Source organism: Dermacentor andersoni, chromosome 6, assembly GCF_023375885.2.
Source record: "Dermacentor andersoni chromosome 6, qqDerAnde1_hic_scaffold, whole genome shotgun sequence".
NCBI lineage: Eukaryota > Metazoa > Arthropoda > Arachnida > Ixodida > Ixodidae > Dermacentor > Dermacentor andersoni.
Window position 1 is genome coordinate 126145601 of NC_092819.1, and position 16003 is coordinate 126161603.

Sequence of the window (16003 nt, forward strand, 5' to 3'; positions counted from 1 at the left end):
CATTATTGGTGATTACTAGTAATTAATAACCTCTACTAATCTCTTTTATAACGTTATCGTTCACTAACTGTCACTATCAATCAATTTTCATTCTTTTTTCTGTCTTTCATCTGTCTTCGTATGGCGTGATGACGCTTCGGCGGGCACTCCAACGCTCAGGTCAGCTGACACAAACTTCACCATGAGCCTAGAAAGGCTTTCGCCTTAATAAAGGTTGTATTAGTCAAGATTATTTACAAAGGGGCCACTTGTATATTCATAATTATTTGAGTTCACTTAGAAATTTATATTGTAGTACATTGATATAAATTTGCTGCCTTAAAATTAGGCTACTAACGAAGCACTGGTCATGTTCACTGGTAAATAACTCACGCGCCATGTAAACAGGAGCAATTAAATAACGAATCTTAGAAAAAAAGAATGCGACGCTGTGAATTCCTAAGGTTTTGTGCATTGTAGAAACAGCATTTGACGAGATCTTATGAAGGCCTTCTGTTTTCGGGGGTTCAAGAAAAATAGATAAGCATCAGCAAACGTGTACTTATTAGAGAATTCACGTCATGTGCTTAAGTTGCACTCATGAAAGTGATGATGAAGAAACTACACTTGCGAACCGTCGTTGCCTTCTGATGTAGCACGCAGCCGTTTAGCCATCGTGTCGCCTCAACAAGGAAACCGATTCCGTAATGTGCAAAGTAACCAGATACGTGACACTATGCATTAAAACGGAGAATGGGAGCATTAAAAGAAAGAGAAATCACAAAAGACGCTTGAAACAGAATTCTATGAGTACACGTTGGATCACTTTAATTATGCAGTACCGAAGAAAGGTGCGCGATTGATTGGATACGTGGGCTCTTAATTTGCACAGCCTTTCCAGCCTGTGGCATCTTTGCATTAAATCAGAAGCGTATCACATTTTGAAACTTTGCTACTGGGGAAAGACTGGGCCTGTTGTTGGCGTGACGGGGCATTAGGAATCATGTAGACAGAGCTTAGACGAAAAAAAAAGAATAAAACGCGGCAATGGCGGGCAAAACTGTGCTTTACTGAGTCAGCTCTTCGTTACCCCGATTTCCTCTTTAGTTTTCCGGCATGAAGATCTGCCAATGATGTAGAATACAGAAGCTTTCAAAATATACCATATGTTGTGTATTTTGATAGATTCAGCACGCTTTCTTTAAAGAATCGCAAGTGAAAGAGCAATTTAGTCAGTTTTAGCCAATTTGGGGATTGTCTGAAGATACGGACACTATTTGCATGATAAATCACACTGTACACGTAGCTAACTAAAATATCCGCGAGTTGCCTTTCAATGAGTAACTATGTTACGTTCGGAAATAATGACAATGAGCAGCAGTGGGGTCAAATTTGCTTACCAGAAATCGGAAGGCGAGTGCCACTTAGACCATATTGATCTTGAAGATGCTTGAAGATGTACTTTCTTTATCTCTACTTTGTTATCACTTTTCCTCCCCCTCCCCTCTCTCTCCAGCGTAATACAGCAAACCGCATCTTCCCCTCTGGTTAACCACTCTTCCTTTCTATTTTCCTCTGTCTCTCTCTCTCTAACATGTGGCATAAAATTAACGGCGTTCCGGTTAGCCGTCCTAAGAAATCCCTCTAACCGTGTGGAATACTACTGGAGAGCCAATAGATGTTTCAGCAGTATTGAGGGAACGAAGATCTCGAAAATGATACTAAGCAGATACGACTTCAACAGTTCCCGGTTTCAATTTTGTAATCTCCACAAGTGAATAATAAAAGAAAGATTATGAGGGAATTTTTTTATTTAGCAAAATAGAAATTTCAATTCATTGTGAAAGTCCTGCCTAACTCTTCTAGTATTCCACCAGTAAAGGCCAGACTGCGTTATCTTCCACAGGCTATGTTAAAAAAAAAGGCCATTCAAAACAAAATAAACAAACAGCTGGTACTGATTGCAGGGAAACAAACATCACATACTGATGCACGTAGAGACGCGCAGTCACATGCTGCAAGGCCGTATGATTGCCGTACTGAGTCGTTATTGACTTTGGTTGTACAGACACTATACAATACGAATATACTTCACATTTTACTCTCTCAACTATTGCTTCTTTTGCACAAGAAGCCAAATCGGTGGATATACTCACAAAGTGACAATGCGTTGTATTTTGTAGAGAGACAGTGTCTGGAAATTACTATTTACATTTTGTTTGCCCAGGACCATTATTACGGCAATGAACAACTTCCATAACTATCAAGGCACTTACAGAAACGAGCAAATGGGTGCCTGCGCGGTGTTTCGATTGAGCGCCTGCAATCAAACTACGCAGAGCGAACTGTGTTATTGCTCACACTTCGTTAATGGGCCGTTTATAATACATTGTGCCAACGTATGTACCCGGGCCCAGTTATGGTTTATGATAATAATAAATACCTTAGGGGTACTGAATACTGGGCCGAGTTGGTATTCCACACTGACGAACAACAGCGCGTGAAAAAGAGACAAGAAGGTAGTTGTGGTTGTATTGGAAGGTGTGCTAATAAAGATGCGCTATGCTGCGAATTATTTTGTTTTTGCTGAGGCGAACGGTTGAGTACGTGCTATAGTGAATGTGGTCAGGCAATTTACGGAGAATGTTAGTCATGTAAACTTCAAGTTTGAAGTACCTAAGTATGGTTGCATCTAGTTTTTGGATCTACATATCCGGGTTTGGCGTGATCGCACTTGTTCGTTGTATTCACCGAGGTGTGTGAAGCCCACTGTGGATTTCCGCTGTGGGCGCTCGAAGTTAGTGAAGAACGGTATCTCCACAACTTGTTTGGAATCTGCTTTGCGCAAGTCATGCCCACATCGAATGACTGAAGCCTTTTCTGGTCAACTCAAAAAACTTAGGCAGCCAAATTATCCAGTGAGTACTTTGGCTTCCCTCAGTGAACGATCATTGAGGGAGTTAAAATTGATAGCAAAGAACGTCATGACAAGACAGGTTAACGCTAAAAAAAAAAGCCAGTCGCTAGTATTCCATATTCGCTCATCTTTTATCACCGCATGAAGAAGGTGGGAAGCCGATATAACATAAACGTTGTCTTTTCGCCACGAAATAAGTGGTGCTGCGTCTCCACAGCAGTAGAAAGGAAGGTTGAAGGCGATAGCCAAAAATGGAGTGATTGTGCTGTTACAAACCCTGATAGGTTTTTTGTGTGTGGAAAGGGTGTAGTGTATCACATGCTCTTTTTCTGTGGCAGGTGGTACAAACCAGATCGTGTTTGAATAACCTATTAATGTACCGCAGCGCTCCGCTAAAAGCGCAGCCGCCGTCTAATTTGTGCCTACATTACAGACAATGCAAGTGTAAACTTTAGCTACATTGAACTAAGGTATTTCAGTAAGACTTCATTTGGGCCTAGTTGGTACATAATTCTGAACTTAAACTTACAACGCAAACACCGAAGACGAACGACAAAAGGAAGATACGACACACACTGGCGCCAGTGTATGTTGTATCGTCCTTTTGTGGTTCATCTTAGGTGTTTGCGCTGTAAGTTTAAATTCAGAACTAAGGTATTGTCACGGCCCAAAGATAGGATTGCGCGGGAGATTGCTCAAGCATTCTTTATTGACAAATCCGGTGAGATGTGCGCTGCGAGGTCATCTGTGAGGCTGCATAAGCAATAAATGGATCATTTAGCCACTAATCTTTAAGATTTTACACGTGTTTGTGCCAAGGTGTAAATTTGTGTTTCTGTCAATAAACTACAGTTGCAATAGCTGCGCCCGTATCGTGGTTATTTATCGTTCCTTTCTGCGTTATTTGTTGTCAATATATCTTACACCATGCGCCAAATACAGGTAAGAACATTAAAAATCATGAAACAGCGAGAAGAAGGTCTTACTTCTTGTTTGAATACACGCTCTGAATACACGCCACGGTATCAAATTACAAGCGCCTGCACCATCAAATTCAAGTAACTTTTTATAGTCACGAGAAAGCTATATACACATTTTCAATAACTATATTACAACAGTAAAAGCAGGCCTGATCGTAACCCATTAAAACATCATTGCACTCCATCCAAACTACGTCGTTTGTGCGGCCAAATTTCGTATGATGTTTCGAAAAAAGAGAACATGTGATTTTTTTTATATCCAGAAACAGAGCAGCCACTGCCCACTGCTCATTGTTATTTCGCAGCAATGACGATATCGAGATCTGAAGGAGAATGAATGAGTGACCTTTCATGAATTGTAAACATGATCGCAATAACCTGGGATGCTGGAATGCATGTCAAACTTACGGGCAATATTATGCCTAAAATAAATGTTGTTCAAACGGAATGGGTATGGGAATGGGAATGGAAAGTGGTATTGTAATTTCCGAATTCTCAAAGCACTAACCAGCTTAAGAAAGATAGGGGAATAAGTTATTACTGAAATGGCAGTTGAGGCTATCACCCTTCATTTTGACGAATCGTACTTGTAGAACCTACCGTCAAAGCCGATAGAAGCGACAGGCCAACCGTGGCTGCAGATTGTGGGTCCCCTTGATTCGGCACCACAACGACGATCACAGCAAGGAAAATAACAAGCACGCCAAAAAAGGTCACGATGAGGCGGGTGAAGGAGTATGACAGAATGAAGGCGTTGAAGGCTTCTGTGTAGTCATTGATGAGTAGCCTGAAACGGGCGCAAAACTTCTCCATTACCCGGTAGCAGCGAATCATCCCCACCGAATCCAGAGTCTCCGTGAGGTGCTGCAGGAGCCGAGACAGTCTTGTACTCTCGTATTGCTTGCCGATCGTTGTTGCTGTGATCACGTGGCGCTGTAAATGCGAGAAAAGCAAAGCATTTTATTTTACCTCAGAATTGATAAAAGACACTGATAGCTAAATGGCTAACTCAAGTATTCCTTTCTAGAAATATTTGTAGCGGTTCATTTGTCCTTAATTTGATGCCACAATATAGAACAAATTGAATTTACTTAACCGCTACTTGAGCATTTTTTCGAGCTTTTATAACTAATTATTTCATTTACAGTTACTGCACATGACCAAAGATTTCTTCATTGTTTTTTGAGTACTTCGTTTCTGTTCTTTTCGTTCTCCCTTTTCAATACTGTATGTGTGGGATTCCGTTTACAATGTGTGCCTGATTTCACTATTAGTCCATGTTTGCAGACTCTCTGTACGTAATTGCTGTTTATTTTCTTTGCTTCTTTCTATACATTGTATACACGAATAATTTATTTACAATTTGAGCATATGAAATTGCATTGGACGTGTGTACTTTGTGCGCTTGCAAGGTTAAGCGGAGTAAAAGCTCTCATCTGGCTTCGTGGCTGTAGCTTACTGTATTTTCTTTCGTGTACAGAAGAAAGAATGAACTTGAGGAAACATTGAAAAATTTTTACTACCTTACAATAAAAGTCAATATGCAGTACCAATGAGTGCATATGTTAAGTTTCACTTGGTTTCATTTAGTTGCTTGTTAAGCGACACACTGTGTGAACTTCAAAGCATGAATTGAAAAAATATTGCATTTTTGTGACATTAGCTTTCTTATTCTTTATTAGTAACTTTATTATATGGTGTTGACTTTTGCGTGAATTCATATTCTTATTCCTTACAGAAATAATTTTTACTCTCTCGATGACTGCAGTTTTCTGTGTCTATTACAGTTAAATGCTGCGATTCCTTTGCCACACATTTTATATGTCAATATACACATCCACGCTACACGGGACACAGAAGAAACACGGCACTACGTGACTCATGCAAGCACTGCACGAGCCATGCTCAGGGTGCCACGATTAGCCCTGTGAGCAGCCGTATCGTTAAAAAAAAGCTATTCATTTGCTCACGTGAAATCTGTTTAGCTTCATTTACGTGGGTCGTGCAGCTGCATATACATGTAAATTGAGGATAACAAAAGAAGAAAAAAAAGCCTATTTCGCTACCGAGAAAATTTTCATTTTACCCCACAGGTAACACTTCTGTTGAGAAAAAAATTCTCTTTTGCCTAAAGAGTAAATGTTTCTTAATCAAAATATTTTTTTTTTGGTCTCCGTTCAAACGATCTGTCAACAAAACATACTTTTTCGTTTTTCTCAAGATAAAGTAGTTTGACTAGCAGTTTCACTGAAATTGTATAAAACGAAGTCAATTAGAAGTTCATTGTGTCTATTCAATAGGAGGTATTTCGACATCCTCATGACTGCAATTCATAAACACTGAAACTCAATAGTACTTCTCGTATCGATGCGAATATCATTTTTGCCTACTTCTACCTTTTTCTATCTATCTATCTATCTATCTATCTATCTATCTATCTATCTATCTATCTATCTATCTATCTATCTATCTATCTATCTATCTATCTATGCAACCATCCTCTTACGCCGACCCACTGGCCCAAGTTGTCGGCCTACTTGAGCCATTAGGTATTAGCCATTAGCCATGCGCTCCGGGACCTGATACCATTGTAGTGATTACATTATCGTCATTGCAGCTTCGTAATATTGTCAGCAACGGAGGAGTCGCATAGGAGTGCTGCGCCAGAACAAAAGGACCACCGTAGCAGGCTTCTAGGACAGAACTGTCCGTGCTGTGCCTGCGCATCGAGCACGTGCAGCCCACCTTTCTTTTCCGCGACTTTTGCAGCCGGCAGCAAGGCGCCGGCTGAGCGGGCTGACCTTAGCGCCCCCGCAAGGCGGCGTCGGTGGGCACTACAGCACTCCTCGCCAAGACGGAACGGTGAAATGCACGCGTCGACGAGGCAGAGGTGGGGCTGCCTTGGTGACATGCATATGAGTGGATACGTTGGTGACATCTGCGGGGAACTCTGTGGGAGGGGTCTTCGAGGTAGGCTGGTTTGAGGGGATCTAACGAGGGAACCTTTTCACGACCATTTAATAGCGTGTGACGGACTTCAGTGTCTTCTGGACGACCGATACGACCCATCGTAGGAGGTTGTAAAAGCTACCTTGACAGCGTCTCGCCTGAGAAGACGTGCGTTGAAGACGCAAACTCCGGATGTAGAAAGATACTGTGGTCAGGAGATCGAGGCGGGATGGGGTGCAGTTGCTGAATGCGGTCCTGTAGGCAATAGAGGGACTGAAATGGCTGGGGCAAAGGGGCCGAAGAAGCAAACAATTCTACAGGAAGCCACGGGGTGCTTCGGTGACGAGTTCGGCCGCTGAACAGTGAAGGTCGTGACGGCCAGGAAGAGGGATGGTGCGTGGGCCAAGAAGCACCATAAAAAGGTTGTCGATCCAGTGTTCTCGATCCAGGCGCGCAGTGACGGCAGCCTTGAGCTGGAGATGGAACCGCTGAACCTCGGCGCTGGCACAATGGTGGTATGCAGTGGTAAGGCAGTGCTTAGTGACAAGCGGGCGATTGAGGGAAATGAAGAAATTACATTAAAAGTGCCGGCCGGCGATATGTTGTAGCAATGCTGGCGCATACGAAGCGGGCAATCCATGCTGGAACGAAGGCTTTGCCACCGTTTCCGCAGTGATGTCCGGAATGGGCATGGCTTCGAGACAATGGGGGAAGTGGTAAATAATTATCAGAATATACCGGCAATCGTGATAGGGAAGAAGCTGGAATGACAGAAAGCTGAGCTAGTTGCTAAGGATTCATTATACAAAAAAGAGGTGAGCTGTGCAGACAGGACACAAGATTACAGAAGTGGACGAAGTTCAGTGTTTGACGGAAGCCCGTCTGGTCGGGATGAAGCATGGTTAAAAGGTAAACAAGAACGCGGGGCACTTCGCCGACCAAATAAAGATTTAAAAGAAAAGAAGACGTTTCGGCTCCCACACGGGTACCTTGTTCACAGGTAAAATAAACAAAGGTGCTCCAGCAGCTCGCTTAAATAGTCTTGAACACGTGACGCAGGCAGCGCGCATACACTGACGGCAGATTGCCATCGCTCCTGTTCAGAGTGTGTCGCGTAGTCTGAATCATGAGTGACTCAAGATAAAGACGTCTAGATAGCCCTTTTTCCTTGGTAAGGACACGTGCCTTCCCCCAGTCGATTGCGTGGCCGCTTGAAGTGGCATGCTGAGCCAAAGCACTGGATTTCACATTTTCTTTTTTGACGTCATAATTGTGCTGTTTAAGACGCCTTTCAAAGTCTCTCCAGACTGCGGAGCCCCCCTTCTTCGGCCCTGTCTTCAGAAGAGCATCAAGCGGTAAAGAGGCTTCGCGGCAACTGCAAGGTCGTGATCCTTCCCGCAGACAAAGGGAACGCGACTGTTCTGTTGGACAAAGTCGACTACTCCCAGAAGATGTTGACGCTGTTAGAAGACAAATACGTACGTTCAACTTGACCGGGATCCAACACCCAAGGTGCAAAGAGACTACCAGAAGCTTTTGGCCGGTGTCTTTCGTGTGGTGCCCCCTGAACGCAAGTCACTGTATTTCACATTACTTTGTCATAATGGTTCGGCCCCTGCTCTTTATGGCCTCCCCAAGGTTCACAAGCAAGGCGTTCCCATGCGTTATATTGTAGATTTTACTCGTTCGCCCCTGCACAAGCTATCAGGATTTTTACATCGTGTCTTTTCGCCTCTTGTCGGACAATGTACCACTCACATACGCAATTCCTACGACTTGATGGAGAAAGTCCGTGACGTCGTACTGGATAAAAACGACATCTTGGTCTCTTTTGACGTGAAATCGCTTTTTACTACTGTGCCAATGAAACTGGCCGTGGATGTATGCAGTACCGCTCTGGAGTCGGATGCAACTCTACCCGAGAGATCGCCCATTGACGCACCGGACCTGGCTCGGCTGTTACAGTTCTGTTTATCAAACACGTACTTTACGTTCCAAAAGTGTTTCTACAAACAGGCCCACGGAACGACTATGGGAGCTTCTATATCGGTAACCGCCACTAACTTGACAATGGAAGCACTTGAAAGTCGAGCGCTCTCTTCGTTCAGCCCTGCTCCGAAGGCATTTTTTCGCTACGTGGACGACTGTTCTTGCATCATTCACAAAGAAGCAGTTCAGTCGTTCACTTTGCACCTAAACAGCATGGAAGCAGCGATCCAGTTCACGGTAGAAGAGGAAGTCGACAGCAAGGTTCCGTTCCTTGATATGCTGATTGAAAAAAAAGGGGCCTACTTTGTCGTTCGCAGTTTTCAGAAAGCCAACTCACACAGTACGCTACTTGCATTTCGGCTCCTTGCAACCTGCTTCTCACAAAAGGGCAGTGCTTTCGACGCTTCTACGACGCGCGGAGAAAATCTGCACGAGACAAGAAGACTACGCAGCCGACGTAAGCGTGGTACGGCGGGAACTATCAGCCTGTGGTTACCCGTGCTCTTTCTTTAATGCTGTCGAACGACAAATGGCATGTCTGCAGTTACCCTATGCTGCCTCTAGTCAAAAGCACGCCGGAATACTATATATCCCGTCCACAAGTGAAGCTCTAAGCCGTATTCTGCGTTCATACAATGTTCAAGTGGCACACATTCCAAACCAGAAACTACAGCAATCACTCGTCAATGTTAAGGACAAATTACCAAAAGAGAAATTCCCAGGTGTTGTGTACGTTGTCCCATGCGCGGATTGCGACTACGTGTACATTGGCGAAGCTGGTGACGTTGAAAGGAGTCTTAAGCAGCACAATTATGACGTCAAAAAAGAAAATGTGAAATACAGTGCTTTGGCTGAGCATGCCACTTCAAGCGGCCACGCAATCGACTGGGAGAAGGCACGTGTCCTTGCCAGGGAAAAAGGGCTATCTCGACGCCTTTATCTTGAGTCGCTCATGATTCAGACTACGCCACACACTCTGAATAGGAGCGATGGTAATCTGCCGTCAGTGTATGCGCGCTGCCTGCGTCACGTGTTCAAGACTGTTTAGGCGAGCTGCTCGAGCACCTTTGTTTATTTTACCTGTGAACAAGGCTCCCGTGTGGGAGCCGAAACGTCTTCTATTCTTTTAAATCTTTATTTGGTCGGCGAAGTGGCCCGGGTTTTTGTTTACCTTTTAACCAGAGAAGTGGACAACACGAACGCCGACTATCAACTTAAGGGAGCACCGAGGCGAAAAAAGAAAGAAGACACAAAACTCGTCTGCGCAAGCTCAGGAATGGTATCACCACGTGTCAGTCGGGTACATGTGCCGGTCTACGTGAGAGATAACTGTTAAGGCACTTAATCTCTTCCTTATGTAAAGTAATCGAAGGCTGACTCACACACGCACTTGCCCCATTGTAGTTATGCCATGCCTCTACCATAAGACGCGTATCTTCATTCTTATGCCTGTACAATATCGCGCATTCATCTAACTCTCGCGTGCAGTTACAATTTTGGCAATGTAGGGAAGCATTGAAGTTGATCCACCAGTTAAATATCTTTTATATTCCGTTAGCCTCTGGTTGATACACCGTCCCGTTTGCCCTACGTAGAACTGGCCACAGCTAAGGGGAATCTTAAAAACCACACCCATACGACATGGCATATCTATAATGGTGGAAGTGCGTGCGTGAGTCTTTGTTTTTTCGCCTCAGTGTTCCCTTCAGTTGATAGTCGGCATTCGTGTTTTCCACTTCTCTGCTCTTGTGTCCTGTCTGCACGTCTCACCTCTTTTTTGCACAAGGAAGAAGCTGTGCAACCAAATCACGTTGGACGTGCTCAAAGCAATAGCTAGGTGGCAAGAAAAACTGCGTGGTAGTCTTCGGCGGTCAGTCAAAGCGAGGCACGAGGGCGCCAACTAGTGAACATCGGTTTTAGTACTCGGTAAGACGTACCGCAATGTAACGAGGTGCTGCGTGACATGGATTCTGGGATGACAGATTTCGCGAAGTGGCTGGAAAACCCTACGATGAAAGGCGGCTGAAATGAAGGGACGAGATGCAGCCGTTGACACGCCGTACCAGAGTGAGCCAGGCACAAACGGGCGAGGAACGAGTTACAGACGGAGGGAACGGGGGTGGTCACGCAGCAGTTGCAACCAAGGGTCTTCCATCTGAGCCCGAGCTAGGCGTTCCCAATCCCAAGCAGATGTAAACGTGCCTAGGCAAGTGATGCGTGAGAGTGCGTCAGCTGCCTCGTTGTCGGTGCTTTTGATTGGCCGAATATTCGTTGTGAACTCTGGTAATAGGCTATCTATCGAAGTTCACGTGAGACATACTTGGAAGATTTTATACAGAAAACGTATACTAGAGTGTTGTGATCGGTTAGAACATAAGACGGCTGGCCTTCCAAGAAGTGCCGGATCTATAGGATGGTGGAGTAAAAGGATAGACAGTTGGGCGAGTTGGTACGGTAACATGATTTTGGCTTCTAGCGCGAAGTGAAACACGGACACAGAAAGGAGCAGACAGGACGAGCGCTCGTCCTGTCTGCTCCTTTCTGTGTCCGTGTTTCACTTCGCGCTAGAAGCCAAAAAAAAAAGAAGATGGTGGAGAAGATATCTCGAATGACTCAGGTGCAAAAACACTGTAATGAGCATCGACAGGCTGGAGCTTCCGAGAGAAGAAAGTAAATAAGAATTGAATTTTCTGTTGAGAACGGCGCCAATGGCAACTCTAGAAGCATCCACCATGGTGCGAGTGGGCACGTTAATCCGCGGGTGGATGAAAAGTACCGAATCGGTTACGGCTTGTTTAGCAGCCCTAAAAGCAGCATGAGCGTCGGGAGACCATGAAATTGCGTATGAGGAGCTCTTAGTTCTGCAAAGGTCATTTAGTGGTGGCAGAAGCTCAGTGTAGACCAGAATACAGTGGTGTGAGAAATTCACTAAGCCCAGGAACTCAGCTGGCCTAGGGTAGTGGGCACAGGGAAGCCTGCTGCCTGGACGTGAGAGGGCGACAGACGAATTCTCAGCGCCGAGATGTGGTGGTAGAGGAACTCAAACTCGGAAAACGTGAAGACGCATTTCCGGGTGTTGATAACTACGCCAGATTGTTGGAGGCATTGAAACAGTTCCCAGAGGTGACGCTCACGATCTTGTATAGTGAAGTTCGTGACTATAAATCTCTTCGATGTAGGCAAATATAGCAGGAGGCCACGCGTTACCTCGGTAAGGAATCTTTGGAAGGTTGGAGCTGCGTTGCATAGCACAAAAGGCATGCGGTCACACTCAAATAGGCCGAACGGTGTAGTAATGGCCCTTTTCGGGATATTGGTACCTCGGCACCTGTGTGTACAAGGAAGCGCGCGCCGGAAATGCGATCCGTGACTAAGAAAAAGGCGACCGGGTTGTAAGGCGAGGTCACATGTCACCGTCTATGATCTCGTGGTGCGTTTGCTGAAGAGTTGGATGGAGACTTGGACTGGCGGGCACTGTGTTGGAAAGTCAGGTGATACGAGCAAAAAGGCGAAGCTTCGAGGACTGCGCGAGCGAAGACCGCTCGGGGAAGACGAGTGGCGGCTAGGATTTGAGGTTGAGTCACGCTGATCTTGAGAGGAGATCCTTAGGTAGTCGATGGAAAGGGTGAGTTGGTGAACCAGGGACACTAAGTGGGACATGACTGATGACTCTGGTGTTGAAGAGAGGGCGGTGACTGAAGAAGTCGCGTCGTGGACAAGATCAGTGAGCTGGGAGAGGCGGTCGAGGGTCGAGACCCTTGGAGCGGCGAAGACAAGGCAGATGGTCCGCGGCAAGCGTGCAGGAAGGTCTCCCTCAACAGCGCACAGTTCGAGTTGACCTTGCCTAGAACTACTACATGCTGTTGAGCAGCTCGAAAGGGCGGTGATATCAAAGCTCCTCGGAGGTGAGCAGGTCCCGGAGGCGCGCGCTCTCAGATTCCCGGTGCGATCTATAATACTCTGCTTAAATTGCTGGTACGGAGCATCGCCCAGCGGTGCAGAGATGATGTCGGCCACCTTTTGGGCCACCTCAGGAGAGAGATCGTAAAGTAAATGGTGAAACCGAGAAGCCTCCTAGGGGATGTTGTGCAGATCTAAGATGGCTTGGACCTGGGCGAACCAAATCTGTGCGTTCTTGCGCCAGGACCTCGGCAGGCGGAGCTTGTGAGCTGCGTCATCCCGTGGGCGCGAGGTAGCTCCAGACGCAAGGTTACCTGAGGGTGGTAGGTTGCTGGGGTGAGTCGGTCACCTATTCGGCCGTAGACACTGCTGTCGGGAACCGAGGAGTCGCAGCGGAGCGTCACAATAAGTTGACCAGAGTACCAGGCTTCGAGAACAGAACTGCCTTTTGCCGTACTTGCGCACCGAGCACGTGCTTACCATCTTTATGTTCCTAATCTTTAGGAGCCGGCACCAAGGCGCCGACTGAGAGCCACCCTAGCGTCCGCACGTCATAGCGTCGGTGGGTGCTACAATAGCTTACTGTCGTCATGCCGTCGTTGTCACGCCTTCTACCCGACCTAGCGACCCAAGTTGTTCAATATCTTGGGCCACGAGCCCACGAGCCATCACCACCACAAGCCCGTATTCCTTCATGATTCCTTCATCATTTCATCGTCACTGCGCCGGCGTCATACTGTCGCCGTCACTCCTCTATGCTGATCGCTGACTTTGGCAAGAGCTTGCAATAGCAAAGTTGGACGATATCGGAGTATGCTTCACATAACTGAAGTAACGAAGCTCTAAGAATCAGCACTAGACGACATAAATACGTGTGACTTCAGGATTATGGTCTGCCACTGCATTGCTATTTGGCAATTCGCATTACACTCGACAGTCACCTTGAGATGAGTTCTGCCGCAATTTTTTCATAAGGAGTGAATACGTGTTTAGTATTTACTGAAAAACCTTTTATATGCAGCAGTTCGTTAAAGCAGAAACTTTACCGCACAGTTGGCTATAGGTGGGAGTGTTTCCATCTCCTCAGATGTCCTAGTTTGGTTTAGCAAACTAATTGTCCAGTCAGCATACTCAAACATGTATGCTTCTGTTCGCAAACTACCTCGTAATGGCCAAATGCACCACAGATATGCTCAAGTAAAACTCTTGCTTGGGCTAGTTGGTTCATGCTTGAAGTAGGTAAAGGCAAGGCGCAGAAGACCAGGACTTAGGAAGGAGAACACAAACGACAAGACGGGCGCCACTCACAACTAAGTTTATTTTCTCAACAAGCCTGCCTTATGTAGGTCATTCACGCCGAGTCACGCACAAAACTTTAGAAGGAAAAATAACACAGCAATCTATCGACCATTCAGGAATGTTATCTGCGCAGCTATCGACAGAGCAAACAAGAACCACACGTGGATCAGCACAGGAGCCAACTGATCTAGTACAGCCTTTTTTTTTTCAACGCCAACGGGGACAAAAAACCAGACATAAAAGTACCGTCTACACTTCACTACCAACCAATCTAACCACAACATAACACACTGTTCTTTGCGATATCTTCCTATCCGTTGTAGGAACTGACATCAGTAATAATCTTTGTGATCCTCATGTAGTGTCAATTTACAGATATGTTGATGATTTCTTGGTCATTTTGAAGGACGTCCCTGAGCACGAATTAGTTTCTACCGTTGAGAGAACCATGACTATCTTCTCGAACCACAGTCAGGGTCTCAGGTTTACCAAGGAAGTTCCGAGCTGCGGTCAACTCCAGTTCTTGGATATCAGGCTAGTGTTTCCAAAGGAAGGCCTTTGTTGGATGTACAATCCGCGTTCTTTGAAAGGCCTGCTTCCGTTTGAGAGCGCCCATTCCAAGATTGTAAAGCGTGCAATTGCTACAAATTCTCTGCAAGCGGCTTTAACTAAGTCTTGCATCCATTTGGTGTCAAGTAGCTTTAGCACTCAAGTGCAACGACTACAACAGGCAGGCTTCCCGCCATGTCTGATTTCAGCTGTCTGCGAAACGATGCTCCAAAAACTAAAGCACCCGCCTCTTATCAGGGAGCCAGTTTCACGCAGTTCTGTTGCGGTAATTCCGTACATTCATAAGGTATCGCACAACATTAAGAAAGTGGCAAGTAGGCATAACGTTCAGGTTGTTTTCTCGGCGCCTTGCAAGCTGTCTAAGCTTTGTGCCATGAACGGAGAGAAACGCCCGGCTTGTTCAATCCAGCATCAGAAGAAGTTCACTGAATGCAGGACACGTGTAGTCTACCGAATACCCCTAAGCTGTGGGCGCAGCTATATCGGACAAACAGGTCGATGTTTCAATGAGCGGGCAATGGAACATTGTCGTAATCTGCGCAACAAGGAAGGGAGTTTCCTTGCAGAGCATTGCAGAGACTGCTCTAATTGCCGGCCTCAGTTTGACAAAACCAAATTTTTGAAGTATGGAAAAGACAGGTATGAGCGGGAAATTGTGGAAGCCTTTTTCATCAAAAAAGAGGGGAACGCATGCGTCAGCAGGCCGTCCATTATGCTTAGTGACAAGGAGACGACTTTTTTAGAAGGTTTCATTTAGGCCTCTTGTTAGAGTGATTTCATTTGTTTTACCGTCTGTCATCCTTTTATTTAACTAGTTTTATTTTGCTGACGATTTTCTAGTGGCTCTTAGGCTTTTGTTGTTTTTTGACGCAGACGCTGTTCTTAGACCTTTATCGTTCATCATCACTTCTGTCCATTTCATTGTTTGTCGCGTGGTTCTTTTTTCGCGCGGTTACATGTTCTATCAATTTTTAGGTGAGTGACTATTAGAGATTTTAGTTTTGACGCAGACACTGTTCTTAGACGCATTTTTCATGCTATTTCCGTGTTATTCGTTGGTCATTATTCCCATCGTCGTGCGGGTTTTATCACTGACTGGGTCTTAGGCGTTTGAAGTGTGTTATGTTGTGGTTAGATTGGTTGGTAGTGAAGTGTAGACGGTACTTTTATGTCTGGTTTTTTGTCCCCGTTGGCGTTGAAAAAAAAAGGCTGTACTAGATCAGTTGGCTCCTGTGCTGATCCACGTGTGGTTCTTGTTTGCTCTGTCGATAGCTGCGCAGATAACATTCCTGAATGGTCGATAGATTGCTGTGTTATTTTTCCTTCTAAAGTTTTGTGCGTGACTCGGCGTGAATGACCTACATAAGGCAGGCTTGTTGCGAAAATAAACTTAGTTGTGAGTGGCGCCCGTCTTGTCGTT